Source organism: Columba livia, chromosome 18 (assembly GCF_036013475.1).
Source record: "Columba livia isolate bColLiv1 breed racing homer chromosome 18, bColLiv1.pat.W.v2, whole genome shotgun sequence".
In the NCBI taxonomy this organism is placed as follows: domain Eukaryota; kingdom Metazoa; phylum Chordata; class Aves; order Columbiformes; family Columbidae; genus Columba; species Columba livia.
This window is the reverse complement of record NC_088619.1, coordinates 7,918,739-7,936,615: the sequence shown is the minus strand read 5'-3', so window position 1 is coordinate 7,936,615 and position 17,877 is coordinate 7,918,739.

The window sequence follows — 17,877 nt, the reverse complement described above, 5'->3', positions numbered from 1 at the left end:
CCCCTTTGGCAGCTGCATTAGTATTGATGATGTTGTAGAAATCAGCATCTATAGGTAAATTATAAGGAAGTTTGGCTCAGAGAACTTGCTCTTGTCAGATAAAGAAGCCCAGCTGAGGCCATTCTGCCTAGGAATAGACTGTGACTTGACACAACGTCTGGGAAGAATCAGGAAAATGCAAGAAAAATTAACCAGGCAGCAAGAATAAAATGCATCCAGGGCATTGGTTAAGAATAACAGAGTGAAGGTATAGCAGTCAAGAACTTCTGAGGTCAAATAGACCTGGAATGAGGATAGATGGTGCTACACTCAGCATCTTAAGATTCGTGAACTAATCAACTACTCGAGCCCTTATTAGTTTAGCACCAGGGAATGGGAGAAGATGAATCAGGAAGCATGAAGCTGCTAAGAGACCCTGAGGTAGAGTTTATTTTAAATGCCTGAAAATTTCTGGAAGCCACTTTGAGAAATATGACTGCATCTCCAAAGCAAGGGAAAGAACAGGTTGGAGTTTCTAAAGGAGCATGGGAAGCTAAGCACTGTTTTCCGTTGGTATTTGGACATTTAACTTCCTCAGGCTTTTCTGAAATTTCTATAGGAAAACCTCCTCAGGTTTGTGGGATCTCTGGATTTAACCAAAGTGCCCAAGGAAAAGAGCCTGAGAAGGTGCTCCAAAATAACAGCTGCCTGTATGCGCAGACAAATCAGGCAGCTGCTTCTGGAGGCAACCTGCAAGAGGCTGCCTAGTTTTGTGGGTTGGTTTGTGGGTTTATTTGTTTTAAATGTGTCTGAGCCTGGCAGTCATTTTTCCAAAGGTGGTAGCCTGAGAAGCAATGCATTTGGCTTTGGCATGTTTGTGAGGAAACTCATCTGCCTATGTACCAGGCAGCCAATATCCACATGGTGGGTTTGGGCAGCCCTGGCACCACCGCCACATCCCAAACAAGAGATCAACAACACAGTGCTGGAGAGATTTGTTCACTAAATTGGGATTAGGCTCAACAGCTGCGAAGTCTTTGTGGTTGGCCCTTGGGGAATATCAACTTGCTGCAGACGAGGGCTCTCACCTGGCAAATTAATTTCCGCTTTTACATTGATCCACCCTGAAAACCGCCTGACTCTGGCTGTTGCACAGATCCCAGCACTACAAGGTGGTTGCTGGTTGTGCAGACTGTTTTGGAAATTATGCAGAAACTGCTTTATTGTTTAATTAATGACTGGTGCATGAGTAGGATGCATTTTTTCTGTTTCTCTCAGTATATACGTGTTTATTTGATCATGCTCCTCCCTTAACATGAGTGTTGATGGAAGGTGGCGATTACATTGATCATCTCTGCTGTCACCCCTTGGTTTAAATCTGTCCAGGGGAAGTGCTCTTCCCAGATTTCTGCACAATCTGTTCCTGGAAGTAGCAAATGTTTGCCCAGCAATGCAGGATCTTCTCCAAAACAAGCTGAGAATTTAGTAAAATCACCCCAAAAGAGCAAGAAATATATATTATTTTGTGCATAGGACTGGTAGCCAGGATTTTCAGAAATGTAGTCTAATGAGAATTTTCTCTCTGACTTGGGGAAATTCTCCCTATTCCACTTTGCCTTCCTTTTGTTTTTTAAGTAAATAACAATCTAAAGGTACACTCTAGTGTTAGGATTATCCGCTCAGAGTAGTACTCTGCACCTCTGTGAGCAAATACTCAAGACCTACTCCCTTTCTGCAGCTGCATGCTAACTAAGGCAAATAATCGAGCTCATAAATTAAACACAGAGGGCCACGCCAGAACTCCTTTACCTAGTCCCATTACTGCTTGCTATTTGAAAGTCTAAGCATGATGGAAATTTCCGTCTTCATAGGGTTTGTATCAGGGGTTGATATTCTGTCACAGTCCCAAATCCTTCCTGCTTGTTATACATGGAGGTAATGAGGGAACCTTTGGGTTTAATGCAAGGCTGCCCGTAGCGTTTGCCTGTTGCATTCCAAATATGATCATTTCACAACTCAATTATCTTACAATGTTTCTTGAATCTATTATGTGGAAATAGAAGACAGAAGATAAAAGCAGAGGGTTATGATATGGATGAGCCCTATAGGGCTTCCTACAGCTTTTTATGGCCTATTCATTAGCTCATGGAGGAGTTTTTTGTGGTGCGGGGGTTTCTTTGTTTCTTCTTGTTTTTCCCCCTAAATACAGACTAGATCCTTTGTATGGGTTGCAAAGGGGGCTCTGACAGATGGGATGAAGAATAAGCAAGTCACAAAGTGACAAATTAGGTTGATTAGGGTGTTTTAGTTTGGTTTTGTTTTGGACATTAAACAAATTGAGTGGCTCATATTAAAAGAGGACCGACTGTTGGTTTGCAAACTGTGCATGGTAGAAAAGACCATGTTTCATGTTACACCATCTACTGAGCACATTGACAGCCCAGGCTGCCCATCAGCTGGGATGAGTGGCTTGGGAGTGACTTAGTGTGGGGGGAAACCCATATAACTCCTTGGTCATTTTACACCTGAGAGTCTTGTCAGAAAGTTTTGTAAACTTGCCTTCTGGGGCAGACAAAGGAAAAAGTACCCCATAAAAAAATTTATGAGCCCTAGAGAACATTCTCCTCGGGAGTGATAAAACTAGCATCCAGAGAGCTGTGAATAACTTCAGGGAGAGGGAAAGTACTTGAGCTTCCCCTTGAACTGAAATGGTAAGATTTTAACTGGCACTGGAGAGCTTGTATCCACAAATGTATCACAGTCAGTTTTGTATAAAGGGGTTTGGGTTTTCTTGACTATATATATTTTTCATTTGCTGCAATTAAAAAAATAGTGGAGAAATATGATGTACATGAAATTCACAATTAAGCTGTTCAGGCACTGCAATTTCAGACATTAATTTAATCAGGTCAATCAGAATTATGATGTTGCTCTGAAATTACATAATACATGGTTTCTGAGAAGGAGATGTATGTAGACTGGAAGCCCAATGGTTTCCTGGAAACAACTTCTCTAGATGTGGTTTCTATTTTTTTCTGGTCCAGGAGGTGCTGTAACTATCGAAGAGCCACCTTGATATGCAGACTTTTCCTTAGATCAAATCGGATGAACTTTGTCCTCCAGAGTGAGGAAATACCCATTTAGTTGGCTGCCAGCTGGCAAGTCTTGAATTAATGTCTCTGTCTCCTGTGATAGTGTCAGTTCTGCTGCATCAAGTCCTAAGCAGAACTTCGGTCTAGGCAATGCAATAAAATTTGCTGGCACAAAAAGCGCATGATACCTGAGAACTGAATCAGTACAGACACACATTCAACACTGGGCAGCAGTCTTGTCAGATCTCATAACTTAAGCAACTTGAGGTCTTCCTGAGAGGCTGGGAGAGAAAGCTGGTGGGGAAGGATGTGAGGCAAATGGTTCAGCTTTACAGCAGTTGTGCCCCACCATCCTGATGTCATGTCAAGTACCAGCTCACAGGTGCAGGGTTATTCTTCAGCTGTTTGTCTGAGACAGAACTGCAGGCCGGGAAGATAATTCTGTGTTTGAATATGGGAATGTGACTTCAGAGAAATAAATTTGATTCTCGGCTTTACCAGAGGCTTTCCACGTGAGTGGGCCGCTTTGCGTGTTCCTTACATACTCTGTGCCTCAAATATCGGGGCAAATTAAAATTGGTGCTGCTCAGTTGGAAGATTTGTGGTATCTTGAAATACAAGTTTATTATTAATTTTTCCTCTTGGTGCTGGAATCACAATGGCCAGCCCAGAAATGCCGTGTTTATTATGGTGGTACCAAAGCTGCAAACCAAGAATGAGCTCCCAGCATATTGGAAACAACACAAAAAGAGAATAAAACTCTCTCTTCCCCACAGTATTAACTGTTTTAAGGGTTTGTCTAAAGCAGAAAGTTATTCTGGTATCAGATAAGGTGTGAATCAACACAGGGAAACCCATATAGCTTCATGGGCATCCTCTGATGCCAGATTAAAAGCACCTTCTTTCTGCTTGTATTTTTTAGTTTGTTTTCAACAGCTGCACTTTTTTGTAGGATTGCTATCAATGAAATATTTTAGTCTGGCATGATTTACCTCCATAAACTCCAGTGTACAGAGTATTCTCTTCATCTCCTAAATTTCAGTGTGTTGTGCAGCTGTTTTCTGTTATATATATATATATATCTGTATGCTTTATATCCTTCCAGAACTGGCTCTATATTACCAGTGAACAAAATGATTCCATAAAACCCACTCTGTAAAGAACCGGAGATCTTTCTGAATGACACGTGCGCTATAAATGTGCGGCCAGTTGTTACCGCGGCTTCTGCGGTACCTGGGAGAATGACAAGATGAATCTCTCGTACTGGAAGCTGAGGCTGGAACGGGGGGAATGGCGGGAGGTGGGTGGTACCGAAACAGCTCCCAGGAACAGAGGGGAACGACGTGTCCTCCAGTGATACAGAATCAGGCTCGTTCAAGAGTTACTCTAGTTAAAGATCTGGCCCATAAGCTGTTTCTCATGCCACGACTGATGTAGAAGCTATTTGCTGAACCAATTCTACAAATCTTCTTGATCAGTGGTTTGAGCTCCATCTATATTTTAATATACCTATGATATGATTAAAAACATGAATTTAATTAATGGGGAGAGAGAAATTACATTGTTAGTATAAGGACATTATGTCTGACCTAGTTCTGTGAATGTTAGGCAGGAAATAGGGAGGCGTTAAAAGTAGAAGCTGATTTTTAATATACTGTGAACTGCTTATAGGCTGAGGACCATTCATTATTTTCTCAGTGATTATTTTCTCATAATTTACATATTCAGTTGCATCTGCTTCTAAACACAATTCACAAACTGACCTTACTTATTTCTAAGCCTATAAGGAGTCTATTTTAAAAAGCAAACCCATCTGACTTAAATTCAATAGCAACATTTTAATTAATTCAGGAATACTTTCCCTTATTTATTCTGATTTCTTTTTCCTCTCCTACCTAGCTCTTAAGAGCAGAATCTTATGGGTTCCCTAAGGAATTCTGTTACTATAGTGAAGTTTTTCATTAAATTTGAACAGACAAAGCCTTGAGGGTATTGAAAAGTTTTCTGCCAAAAATGTATTATTTCCAAGAATTAATGGAACCCCCTCTTTTGGTGATCTGCTATATGCTATTCACTGAGGTTTTAATGCCTCAACAACTTGATTCAGATTTTCAAGTGTCTGTAGAGCTGTGTTCAAGATTTGCTGCAATGCTTGTTTAACTTTACAAGCAAATATATTCAGGTAAACCATATACACAATTAGGGAGCTTTATTTCTCTGTCTGAGAATATAGCTAAAGGACATAATCCTAAGGGAAGGAAAATTCTCAGCTCCCATTGACTCATGTTGCTTCCAGGTAGAAAAGGCACAGGGGCATCTGACATTGTCAGCAAAAGGGAGAACAATTCAGGAGGTTGGAATTTAAATAATTCTCAAGTTCCATCAAGTAGTCTGCTCAGGAGGTTTAATAAAGGACCAGGGAAGACTTGGGTTTATGCCTGGCACATGGAAGGAGATGAGAAGAAAATAATGGCATCTGTGCAGTTCCACTGGGCAAATTCTTGGAGTTTCATGAATAGAGCATTAATGAGCAGAAGACACATTGTCACGGCTGATTTGTGTCACTAGAACCTGCACATCAGTAGTTTATGATGGACCTGATCGTCCTCCTACTGCAGCCAATGGCACTGTAACCATCAATTATTTCTTACACTTCTCATATATAAAACATCTCTGTTTGTACTTCATATAAGAATTGAGGGCTTATGAAATGTACTGAGCTGACAGCCCTAGAAACTCAAGTTCTGTTTATTCATTGAGTAGGCTGAGCTTAACTGAGAGTATTTCTGGAACTTCATCTCAAGGCTGTTGTGGCTGGACCCTCTCTACAGGCAGGAAGGTACCTCACCAGTGATTTCCTTTCACTTATCACATCCCCCAGAAGTGCTAAGGCAAACATCTTCTACTGAACATTGTTACAAAGGCAGATAGAAATGACTCTCTGAATTTCATTTAGGACTAAACATGTCCTGCTTGTCAGCAAGAGAAGTGCATTACTTTTGTGCATATGTGGTCCTCTTTGGAGGAATTTCCCCTGCAAGGCCAAGTCTGACTGCTTGAGAAGTTGAATTTTAACGATCCAGGTTTGCAGAGCACTGAAGAGCCCTCGAATGCTGATGAGTTTGTTGTGACCAGCCAAGGGCACATTGAAACAACGACCTTTGGGTGAAAGGTTCTATATCCTCTTATCAAACCTCTAAGGCCTCCAGTCATGTTGACGGATTTATTTTCATGTTGCTTAGATATTAACTGTGTATACTAGAGTAGAAAAAACTAAGCCATAGTCTTAGAGGCAAGTATTTAAAAAATCCTGGGAAATATTAATAATTTTATTAATGTTTCTAAATAATACTACTTTTCCTATAAAGCTGTAAAAGAGGCCATCTACAAAATCTTAAACATCTTAAACATTTTAAATTGAGATTACATCCTTGGGGAAATCAATAGGCATTTATTATTATGTATTTAACTTGTATGGTTTCCTATGACGATATTGGTTCAAACAAAATTTAACACTTTAAGCTAGATGCAGTCCAAAAAAATCATTCATCCTCTGCTAATCTGCCCGATGACATAGAAGTCGATGTATGAAATTTTTTTAATGAGATTAAAGTCGGGTCTAGGAATGAATTCATCTGGGGCTTTATGAGCTGCAAAAAATTCAATTGAAGCTCTAACTTTCACTTGGGAACAAGGAAATGTAACAGCACGGAAGAGACAGAATTTGGGAAGCATCAATCTATACAAAAAGATCAATATAACTGTCTTCTTGAAGTTTCACTACCAATAATAGTATGTTGATCGGTGGTGCTTCAAGGAGCTGGAAGGGATTTCTTTCTACATGATGCAACTGCATAGAGAGGAGCACTTTTGTGGGTTAATATCAGATATTGCCAGGTCTAATTGTACCACATGCCAGTACTTGCAAAAGAGAGGCTGGTCAAAAGAAATGTGTTTTTTCCCACAATATTCAGAAAGCAATGTCTTTAAAATGTTGTTCAGTATTTTGCAGTATAAGTTCCTTATTTTTATGAAAATTTTGAGGCATTCCATGAACAGTATATCTAAATAAGCCACCTTCTCCTACAGTCCACAAAATGCACTGAGTAAATGGTGATATCTCTTTCTAGAACTTGAGCCTAAAAGGAATAAGATCCTACTAGCACTCTCGAGTAATGGAGTTATTTTTTCAATGTCAGTGATACGGATTGGTATTTCTGGCACACTGGCAGCCCATAATAAAGGTCATAACACTTGCTGTCTCCAAACTCCCAGTGACTCGAATGGGAGTTCCAAGTGCACAGTACTGAGCCTAAGAATTATGACTTGACAGAAGCATGTCTGCTAAGAGGAATTTCTGATAAACACCAGGTGAAAAACAACCTCGACACTTCTGGGACAAGGGAGGAGAGGGAGAGGGGGAAAGCTGTGTGCAATTTCTTCATTTCTGCTCATAATATTTAATCCTTGCACTGTGTGTTTCATCTGTGGACTTCTGATAATAAAGATGCAAGTGCCGTATAATAATTGTAGGCGCAGGGAAATGAGCTGATTAATCCAAATCCTTTGATAGAAACAGGAACTAGTTCTCCAGCTTCTAAACTCTTACATAGTCCCGAGAGAAGGCCTGGGATTTCACTGCTTCCTGTGTTCATTTCTATAAAATCCAACTAAAACATTTTCTGACAGTATGAACTTTTTTTTTTGAAAACTTGCTTGTAGTGATTTTGTTCAGTTTAGCAAGGAAAACTGTTTTCCATTTTGTTTTTTACATATACACACAAATACATATATGCATATATATATATATATATGTTGCCATTTTTCAGACTTTTTTAGTGAGCCATATTTTGTTCCACGTTAATTAAGCCAATAAATGACTCATTATAAATATGGTAATCCTGTAAGACGTATTTAAGGCAGGACCAGGGTGACAGCAGGGCTAATGCCTCATGCAATTAAATTATACTTAACAAAAGTCCTTTGGCTTTATAGCCTTTATGGGTGACACTGACTTGAAGATGTACACGAGTTGATTCCTACACAAAGTAGGGTTGGTAGAAATGCTATTACATACCTGATTTAATATCATATAGCTTATTTTGTACCGCAAAACCATGCTTTTAAAGTTTGCTGGCAATGTCATCCTTGATTCCAATTACTTGTCACAATGTCATTTGTTGCCAAAAAACTGATTATTTTCTCAAAAGGTGGATGGGAAAATATAACAGAGCTGTGAGTAAAGCTGCTAAAATATTCCTGCTTTTCATCTGGGTCTGTCATGGAGTCAATAAGCAACGTTAATGTCTCCTCCCTACCCGCTTCACTCTGTTGGGCTCCACATTAGACCCCAGACCCTGGACACCGAGGGGCCAGTGAGGTTTGGGTAAATTCGGGAAACCCAAGAATGAAAAGGGAATAAACACTTCTTTCAGACTGTGGGCCAAGCTTTGTCTCTGCTCTCTGAGAGTTCAGCAGCAGAGACACGGTGAGGTGAGGAGAAGTGAAAGGACAACCTATGGTTTCAAGCCATATATACCTACTGGACAGAGAGAAAAAAACACATGAGAAATCTGTTGTGATAACAGCTGGCACTCTGCAGCCCCTGAGAAAGGTTCTGAGTTTCTCTGTTTAGACTTTGTTACAGGCTGTGATGTGCACCACACCATTTCTTTTCTCTTTCAACATGAATAGCTACCTGACTAAACTACTGGCGAGTGGGTGCAGGATTGAAAGCGCTTGCATTTATACAAATAACTGAAAGCTTAGTGCCCAGGGAGAGAGAAAATCAGCTTACGCTAATCATTAGAAGTCAGCCAGGTAGGACTTGCAGATGGTACATTTGCACGTTTGCTGCTGCTGAAATTGGTGGTAGTGGGGAAGCATTTAAAACAAATTTTATCTGTTTTCTCTTGCATGTGGTGTAATCAGAACCCTTTTTTTCTTCAATGAACAGAAGAGTTCTTGAGAAAAGATAATAAATTTAGTAATTTTCTTTTGTGGCATTATGATACATATTTTATGATGACTGTACAATGTTTGCCTACCTAGTTCTTCTGTCTTTGAGTGATTAATCTCTTTTAACCCTGGTTGTAAATTGTTTTGTTTCTTTGGGCTCTTCTTTTGTCAAAGGGTTGTTGTGACACGCTGCTGAGCTGAGTGAGATTATCCCAATTACATTTTACTGACAATATTTGTTATCTGATGCCTTCCATATGAATACCTGCATGGGATGAAATACTGCCTTTCATTTCTGTGTGATCTTGCTTTACTCATAGGCAATTTGCGCACTAATTATGATCTGCAAAGCAAGAGGTTAATTATGAAAATCAGTAACTAATGGACCGTGGATCAATGTGTGATTTAACACCCTAATCACCAAGAATGGGAATAGTTGGTGCTGGTGTGGGGCTGTAGTTATTTCCTTACTCTTCCCGCTTTTATGGATGGCCTCGGGGAAGTCCCTTGAATTCTGTGCTGCAGAAGGCACATTTCTATGAGGAAAACTGACTCCTTTGGGGTGGATGAACCGTCCTTACCTTCTGGTATAATGCTTATTTTATAGAGGATTCGTGACAATAAACACAATCATAGTCTGGCAGCAAAGGTGCTAGAGATGTACAGAAACAATTCTCCTGGGTAAGTTTGGATGCTCCGGGTCATCTGCATGGATCCCCCACACTTCTAGGCAGACCTATAATGCCAGTTCCCAACAAGAGAATATGCCTCTCCAGAATTAGGCAGCTAATTCATAGAAGCCTTAGGATAGGGAGGATGTTGAAGACTCATTTATTGCATCTCTATTAAATTTTTCTCAGAGCACAATTAAAAATGTCAAATTATTTTTAGAAAGTTATTGTTAACTGTTCTTTTCAGCAGTCACGTTTTCCATTTTCATATTGTTGTGACATCTCCTGTATGGCTATGGCAGTTGCATGAATTAAGTTAAGTGCTGTTGTTCAGCTTGATTACAAGGAAACTGAAATATACCCCTCATGGGTATCATCTGTCACATCGCTAAATACAAAACCAACATAAAGCTCTGCTTGTTTGTGTAAAAGCCTTTCACACCGTGCTCTGAATCTGCTTCTGTGAGGAACTGAATGTCTCCTCCTGCTGCCAGAGCCCTCTTGGTGCTACACTGATGTCCTGCGATACAGGAATTTTGCTGCTTTGGACTTCTGAGGTTGCCAAGGTCTTTCATAGGAAGTCTCCTCAAATTCTCGAATCCAGCCATCTCCAAACCTAGAAATGACTTTTTTGTGCTTCATCTGGGGAGGAATGCAGAAAGTGTAATCCATAGACTCTTTGCAACTATAGACACATGTTCCTCTCAGTTGTAAAGCACGACAAATTCATAATCCAATTGCTAGAGCAGAACTGAACTTTTCCTATAATCATTAATTCCATTTATGCCCCCAAAGTCACAGTATTCATGTTGGTGAAACACTTGGAGGTAAAAATAGAGATGAAAATATTGTGGTAATTCTTTAATGTGCCACATCTCTTCAAAACTTTTGTGACATTATTTCCCTTCTGTCCTCCTTGTGTCATCTTCAACATGGCCTGTATGCTCGTGCCTTCTGTGCACTGTTGATTTAATACTTGTCCTTGTTTCACTTTTATGACTGAAATGCCTATTTTAGGCTTCTCAGAATCTGTTCTCCAAGTGGTTTGAGCTGTGTTAGTTTGCATGCCCTACTTTGCGAACATGACTCAAGAATGACTCAGGGTCTTGAAGAGTTAGAACATGGAAGAGTCTCTTAGACTTAACAAGAAAATTGGCTGCTATCAACTATAAGAGCATGCTTGTACAGAACACACACGCAAACATCAGCTAGCCTTATATTCTAAAAGAAAAAAGCTTCTATATGTTTAGCTATTTCTTTGAGAAGCTCCAATATCTCTTTTATAAAAGATCTGCATTTTAAAGAGCATACAAGCTTAAAACAACAGATAATTAATTCTTTTCATCTTAAATCAACGTTTGGAATATTATTTTATTTCCTCTTCCATATCTTTCCTCTCCTTCCCCAATTAATACAGTCATGACTTCACAGAGTCCCCTGCTCAGGCACTCAGGATACCTTGGGCATTGTCTGCTTTTCAGGGTAGGACTGAGACCTGAACCCTGAGTGACTTTTATGTAAGTGTTGACTAAATTAGTTGACCCAGCCTGCCCTCAAGAATGCTTCTGAGGTGCTCAGAAAATACAACAGTGTATGTGACATACATAATAAAAAGAGATTTTTGTCCCTTCAATGCTAGGATTCCAGGAAATGAAAATTTCACCGTGACCTGATTAGAAGCCTACTTTTTTATTTAAAGAAGTTGCAACTCAAACAAGCTTTGAAATGAATAAAGAAGTTCATACTTTGAATTTTCTGTATGAACTGCTTTCATTTTTGATGTGTATGGTTAATAATAGCTGGACAGACAGCAACTGTGCGGTTATATTCAGGAACTAATGGCTAGTTGATAATCATTTTTAGTGAAGAGCACAAAGGTATTGCTTTGTTTGTAAATCAACCCCGAAAAAGGCTGTACTGAGAGAAGTCTCACGTCTCTGCTTTCCATCTGAAAAGGAGGGGTAGCAGCAACAAGTTGTTGCTTCCTCTGCGTGGATACATGCGTGTGTTCGTGTTTGTCTCCTGCCTGTTGGTAAGAGGATGACACCAAGAACTTGAAAGCTGCTCCTGAGTGCTTCTCAACATGTTTATCTTCAGAACGTCCCCTGGAATTAGACTCGTGGTTTTGCTCCCACTTCCCACCCAGGCTACGGGGTGGTCTGTGCCGTGCAGGGCTCTCAAGTGGTACTTGAGCTCCCTGGAGTGCTGGAGGCCCCATCAGCACAGTGATTCAGCCTCTTTCTGAGGAGCGGGGCATGCTGACCTGACAGACCTGTGCAGAAGGACTTGTGCTGCTTCTGAGGTGTCTCCCACGGCACGGTGCTAAGCTGCTTGATTTGCCCCAAAATCACACTGAAAGTCTGCACCAGTGTAAGAAACTCAGCTGTGTCCCCAGCTACCCGGGCAGTGTGTGCATCCCAGAGCATCCTCCTGATGCTCCTGTCCTGTGCGGTCCTGCAGCCTGGGAACGCTGCTGTGGAGCCTGTTTCTTTCTCCCTCCCTCTGTGTCTATGAAAAAAAGTCCTCACGCAGTAGCAGTTATGTTGTTGACTTCATGAAAAGGTTTTCATCTTACCCGCTTACAGAATTAAGCAGGAATCTTAATGGCAATATATTTCAATAGGTGTCTTAGAATACTGGTGTTAGTTTTCTGAGGAATAATCCATGGATCCTCCTGAAAATCTCTCATGCATTTAATTCGTAATGACCTGTCACTTTAGAATGGACTTGTCCTTTTATATGGTTAACTTGACATCTTGAAAGACCTCTCAGAAACAGCTAAGTTCTCACTCTGTAAATCACTCTTTGTAGTGGCTTAAGTTGGACTCCATATAAATTTCAAAAAATCTAGATGATGATCCTCAGAATTTTAGGAGTGTTTCTACAGATGTGCAATTTTGAGCCTACTTGGAAAACACAGTGGAGAGACAGCTATGAAGCTGAAAAGGAAACTAAGTAAAGGACTGTGTTGCAGCTATTAGCTACCTTCAAAAAGCGTAACAAAAGGTGAAATAAAACACAAAGTGTTTTATAATACACAGCATAGTTTCTTAGCCAGTCATGGTTATTTACTTAATAAAAGGTGTCCTTGATGTGGCAAAGAAACTGCTGTATAGAGTTACATATTTTTAGACTGTACCCTGTGCTTTAGTAGTTTTAAGATAAACTGTTGAGGAAGAAAGAGATTATGAGAAAGCTCTTATGCCAAAAATTAATCCGGTGCATTATGATAACTTCACATGCCTCGAGTTATGCTTTTTGCACGAGTAGATAATAAACATATTCTGCTATGCAAAGTGCTTTATTTAAAAACAAAATAAAAAGAATAATAATAAAAAAAAGTTTAGGGCAAACATTAAATTTTTGCTTGACATATAAAGGTTTCAAGGCAAGTGATAAGCAAAATTTATGCGATTAATATTGTTGCTTTCATGCTACACTCTCTGTCCTGTGACCAAAAAACTGGAGTACGTGTTACACACCATTATGCAGCAACACAAGAGCAGGGTCTACATTTTTTTGAAAGCTTGTCTATCCACTCGGCATTTAATATTCCTTTTATGTAGTGCTCTGGGACATAAAACCACACCATATTCCCTTAATAGTTGTATAAACACCGAAGGTTAAATTGTACAAATGGTCTATGTCTAAACACTTGATATCAAATCTACGCAGCTCACTGAGGAAGACGCTTTAAACAACCAAACAGATCTCTCAGTGTGCAAGAATATTGTCGATGTGACATGTAAAAAATATACTGAGCCTATGCTATCTTCAACAAGGAAGGAATTGCTACTTTCTGTACTAAGGAACTAGTTCTGCCAAATGACGAGGAATCAAGATCCACGGAAATTGGACTTTCTCATCAATGCACTTTCTTCCCAACTTGCAAACTTGTTTTTAGAAAACATCTTTCATTACATAATGGGAGAATAAACTTCAATTGCAGCCACTGTCAAAAGCGTAGAGTAATAGCAAAATAAAATGCAGCCAATGTCCATTCTGGTCAAGAAAGAAATCCAAAGATTCACTGTTATTCGAGTTGCAAAAACGTTCCTCGAAACTTTCTCTCTGTGGGAAATACCCTGGGGAATATATTCTTTAATAGTTGGCATTGAGTTTCAATGACAATTTATCTTCAGCGCATAATTATTTAATAATTTGATTAGTTATGTTTTATTGATATATTTTCACATGTAAAATCCTTTTGGTATATATCTTCCCAGCAATTATATATATATAATTACATTATGGAATATATAAGCTGCTGCAGGACAGCCTTTTGTCTGCTTGAATATTGCTATTTTTTCAAAACAACTGCACATACAAGCATTGAAATAATTAAATTGCCCTCATTACAGTGGGACTGTGGTTAACAATTTTCAATTATAAGACTAACAAATTCAATGCTGTTACGAAATTGTGGGTCAAACATAACTGATTTCAGTTGTTTTACAAAGTAATTTGTATGCTCTTTTTAAAACAAGCAACTTTTTCATAATACTAAAAACCACACACAGAATCTGACCTTACAGTAATTTGCTTTACTTGGTTATGGATTATTGCAAACTATGACTTGCAGTACACTAGCAAATCAAGACCACCTAATGCAATCATTTATATGTACTCTATAGCAAGCTGCATTTTCGTTTGATTTTAATCGGTTCTTGTTGTCAGATCAGGAGCAAACAGAGCCCAAAATGTGTAGATCTTGGAAACACTAAGCAGCGAAGTTTCCAGCTCCAGCAGATTCCCTTTGATGTCGTCCAGAACTGGGTTAAGGGCGTTTGTGTGCATTCAGAGCTCTTGGAAATCTCCTGGTGCTCAAAATCCAAATCCTACTGCAAGTAGTTAGCAAATAAATCCATTCCCTCCTCAGGTAAAATATGTGGTGTCCATATCCTTCCTTGTGGCCAGGAAGGCCAATGGCATCCTGAGCTGTATAGAAGGTCAGTAGGTCAGAGAGGTTCTCCTGCCCCTCTACTCTGCCCTGGTGATGCCACATCTGGAATATTGTGTCCAGTTCTGGGCCCCTCAGTTCCAGCAGGACAGGGAACTGCTGGAGAGAGTCCAGCACAGGGTGACAAACATGATGAAGGGAGTGGAGCATCTCCCGTGTGAGGAAAGGCTGAGGGAGCTGGGGCTCTGGAGCTTGGAGAAGAGGAGACTGAGGGGTGACCTCATTCATGTTTACAGATATCTAAAGGGTGTCAGGAGGATGGAGCCAGGCTCTTCTCCGTGACAACCAATGGTAGGACAAGGGGTAATGGGTTCAAACTGGAACACAAAAGCTTCCACTTAAATCTGAGAAGAAACTTCTTCTCCATAAGGGTGCCAGATCGTGGAACAGGCTGCCCAGGGGGGTTGTGGGGGTTGTGGAGTCTCCTTCTCTGCAGACATTCCAACCCGCCTGGACACCTTCCTGTGTAACCTCATCTGGGTGTTCCTGCTCCATGGGGAGATTGCACTGGATGAGCTTTTGAGGTCCCTTCCAATCCTTGACATTCTGTGATTCTGTGATCCCGTAAGTCAGGATTTGGCCTATTACTGAATCTTTTAAACCACAATCAAACTGCCCTAATTGCGAGCAGCAGTTTGCTACAGGAACTGTAAACTTCAGTGGTTTTTTTGTTCTTCACTGTTGTTGATTTGGTTAGTCCGTATAAATGAGCCCAAAAATTCAGATTCAATGGTCAAAAAAAAAAGCACAAACGTATTTTAGTATCTGAGAACATCAGGCACCAAAGGGTGCTTGAATCTTGGTTCAAGAGGAGCCTTTATGGCTCTTGGATTCAGCTCTCGGATATGTCTTCTCTACATGAGTTACACCAGTGCGGTTGTTGGACTGTGGTGCTGCCACTCGGAAAAAACAATTTAAAATAAGAAAAAAATGGCTTTTACGTGATTTTGAAAATAGGGTGGAGGATAAAGGTAGATGTTGAAGTAATTCGGTGCTCCAGGTGAAGTTTCAGGGGGAATTACCCTCTCCTTCCCTCTTTGTAACAATGCAGATTCAAACACATTATTCTGTTTCATATGTGAGTTTAGCATGACACAAAATCCAACCAAAAACCCACAGCGCATCTATGATTTATTTAGCTGAGATCAAAGACATACAGCTGCAAAGAATCTAATTAAAATTTGATGATGCAGCAGGCAGGCTACATCTATTATTTAATTTGGAGGTTGTGATCTTATACAAAATTAGCTTCCAGATTTCACTTGCACTCTTGGGCTGCAAATATACTTGTACTCAATCATTTTGATATGAAGTTGAATCACCAAAAATTTCACAACGGATCCTTAGGGTGTCCTATGTGGAATTCGTTGTGAGGAAAGGAGCTAATAAATTCCAACTTTGGAGCAGCTCAAGCACATTTCTGCCCACATGGTTGCTTAGCACTAGTAGTTAAGCTCGTTTTGCTTGAAGGACCAAGACTGGTATATTTTGGAAATCTGAGTGATTAGAGAGGCATGTTCAGGGTGGACACAGACACAGCTTTTGACCTTCTCAACCTACTTAATGAGTTCCTGATATAAGCTTTAGATTTTTTTTTAAAGGATATTGGCTTTCTGAATAATTCCGTTTGTTTCATGAAACAGAACAGTACAGAACTAAACAGTCTAATTAAAGTTTCCTTTTTCTTGTTTAAAAGAAGAGAAACCATGTCCTTTCTGTAATCTTGTCGATAGAAAATTGGGTAAGAAATTACTACAATAATTAATTTTAATGGGAAATCATTACAAATCAACCAGGTTATGCAAAGTCTCCCTTATAAAAGTCAGAATGCCTTAAGCTGATGTTTTGGGCTGATCTCTACCTTGCTGGGTGCCCATGTTCATAAGAAATGATTTTCACATCAACAATGGAATTTTATCTGAAGATTAAGACTGTCAATTTTAATTCTGGTTATCTGTCCCACTGCTGATTTTAGTTCTTTTATAGTATTTTCAACTATTTTCAACTGCAGACTTTGACTTCTTCTGGATAGTGGTGGTGAGGGCCACAGAGAAAGAGTAACAGGACTCTTGGCTCTGAGATTGAGGGAGAAGAACAAAAGTAGGCTGAGAAATATTGATGCCACTTTCTTTAATGCATTTACTGTTTGGTCTGGGAATTAGTTGTGAAATACAGAAGATGTACACTGCCAGAATCCACAGGGTTTACTTGGGATTTGGTATCTTCACTAAGAGCACCAGGGGAGTCTGGAGAGAATGTCTGTCCTTAATTACGTGCTGCGATACTTCTCCATCTATCGTATTTCTTTTATGACCACTGGTGTGTTTGCACTTCTTTTTTTTCTAAGGTACCCAGTGGTCTAATTCTGGCTTTTTTCGACTTAAAAAAACAAAAGGCAAACCAAACCCAAATATCCAAATATCTTTTTTTTTTTTTTCTTCTTAATAAATAAGGTAGAAAGTTCTTTATGCTGTTTTTTATTGTATTTCACTACAGAGAATTTAGCCAAAATATATCACAGACAGATTAAAAGGCTGATTAATTATATCAAAAACATCAACCTTTAGATTTTGGATTCACCTGCTTTGTGATGAGTTTGGATGTGAATATGCTTGAAGGTCTTTGTGTTCTTAGGGTTAAAAGTTTCAAACTGGAGTAGAAGGCAGAAATAAACATGCATGAACTATGGAAGCTCCGGTTTTGAGGAGGATTTCACTAACTGGCAGACCAACTATTTCTAAGTCAGTCTACTACTGATGAAGTATCATGCAAATGACTGAAATGAGAGATTTTAATAATGCAGAGTGGGCCTAAGATGATACATATTTTTGATTACTGTGCTGTCTGTTTGGGTTTTTTAATATTAAGCTTAATCAAAGAAAAAACAAATTTCAGTTAATGAAAGGGAAAAAAATGTGATCCAAATCTTTAGGGAGATACAGCAGTTAATTGGATTTCAAGTACTGTAGCTACATGCTCAATAATGTTCCATTTTCTTTTCAGGATTTGAGTTGTTTAGTTCCATTAGCCTTAATGTACAGGGTCAGCTTTTAAATTATGCTGCACTAGTCTACTGATTATTTCTTTTGCCTCATTCTTTCTGTTTTTCCTACCTGGCTTCTAAAAGCCATGACCTGCCTTGGCAGAGGTCACTTGCCATGGCCACCAGAGAGCCGCTCTGGGACCATCAGTCCCTTTCCTAACGATTCCATCATCC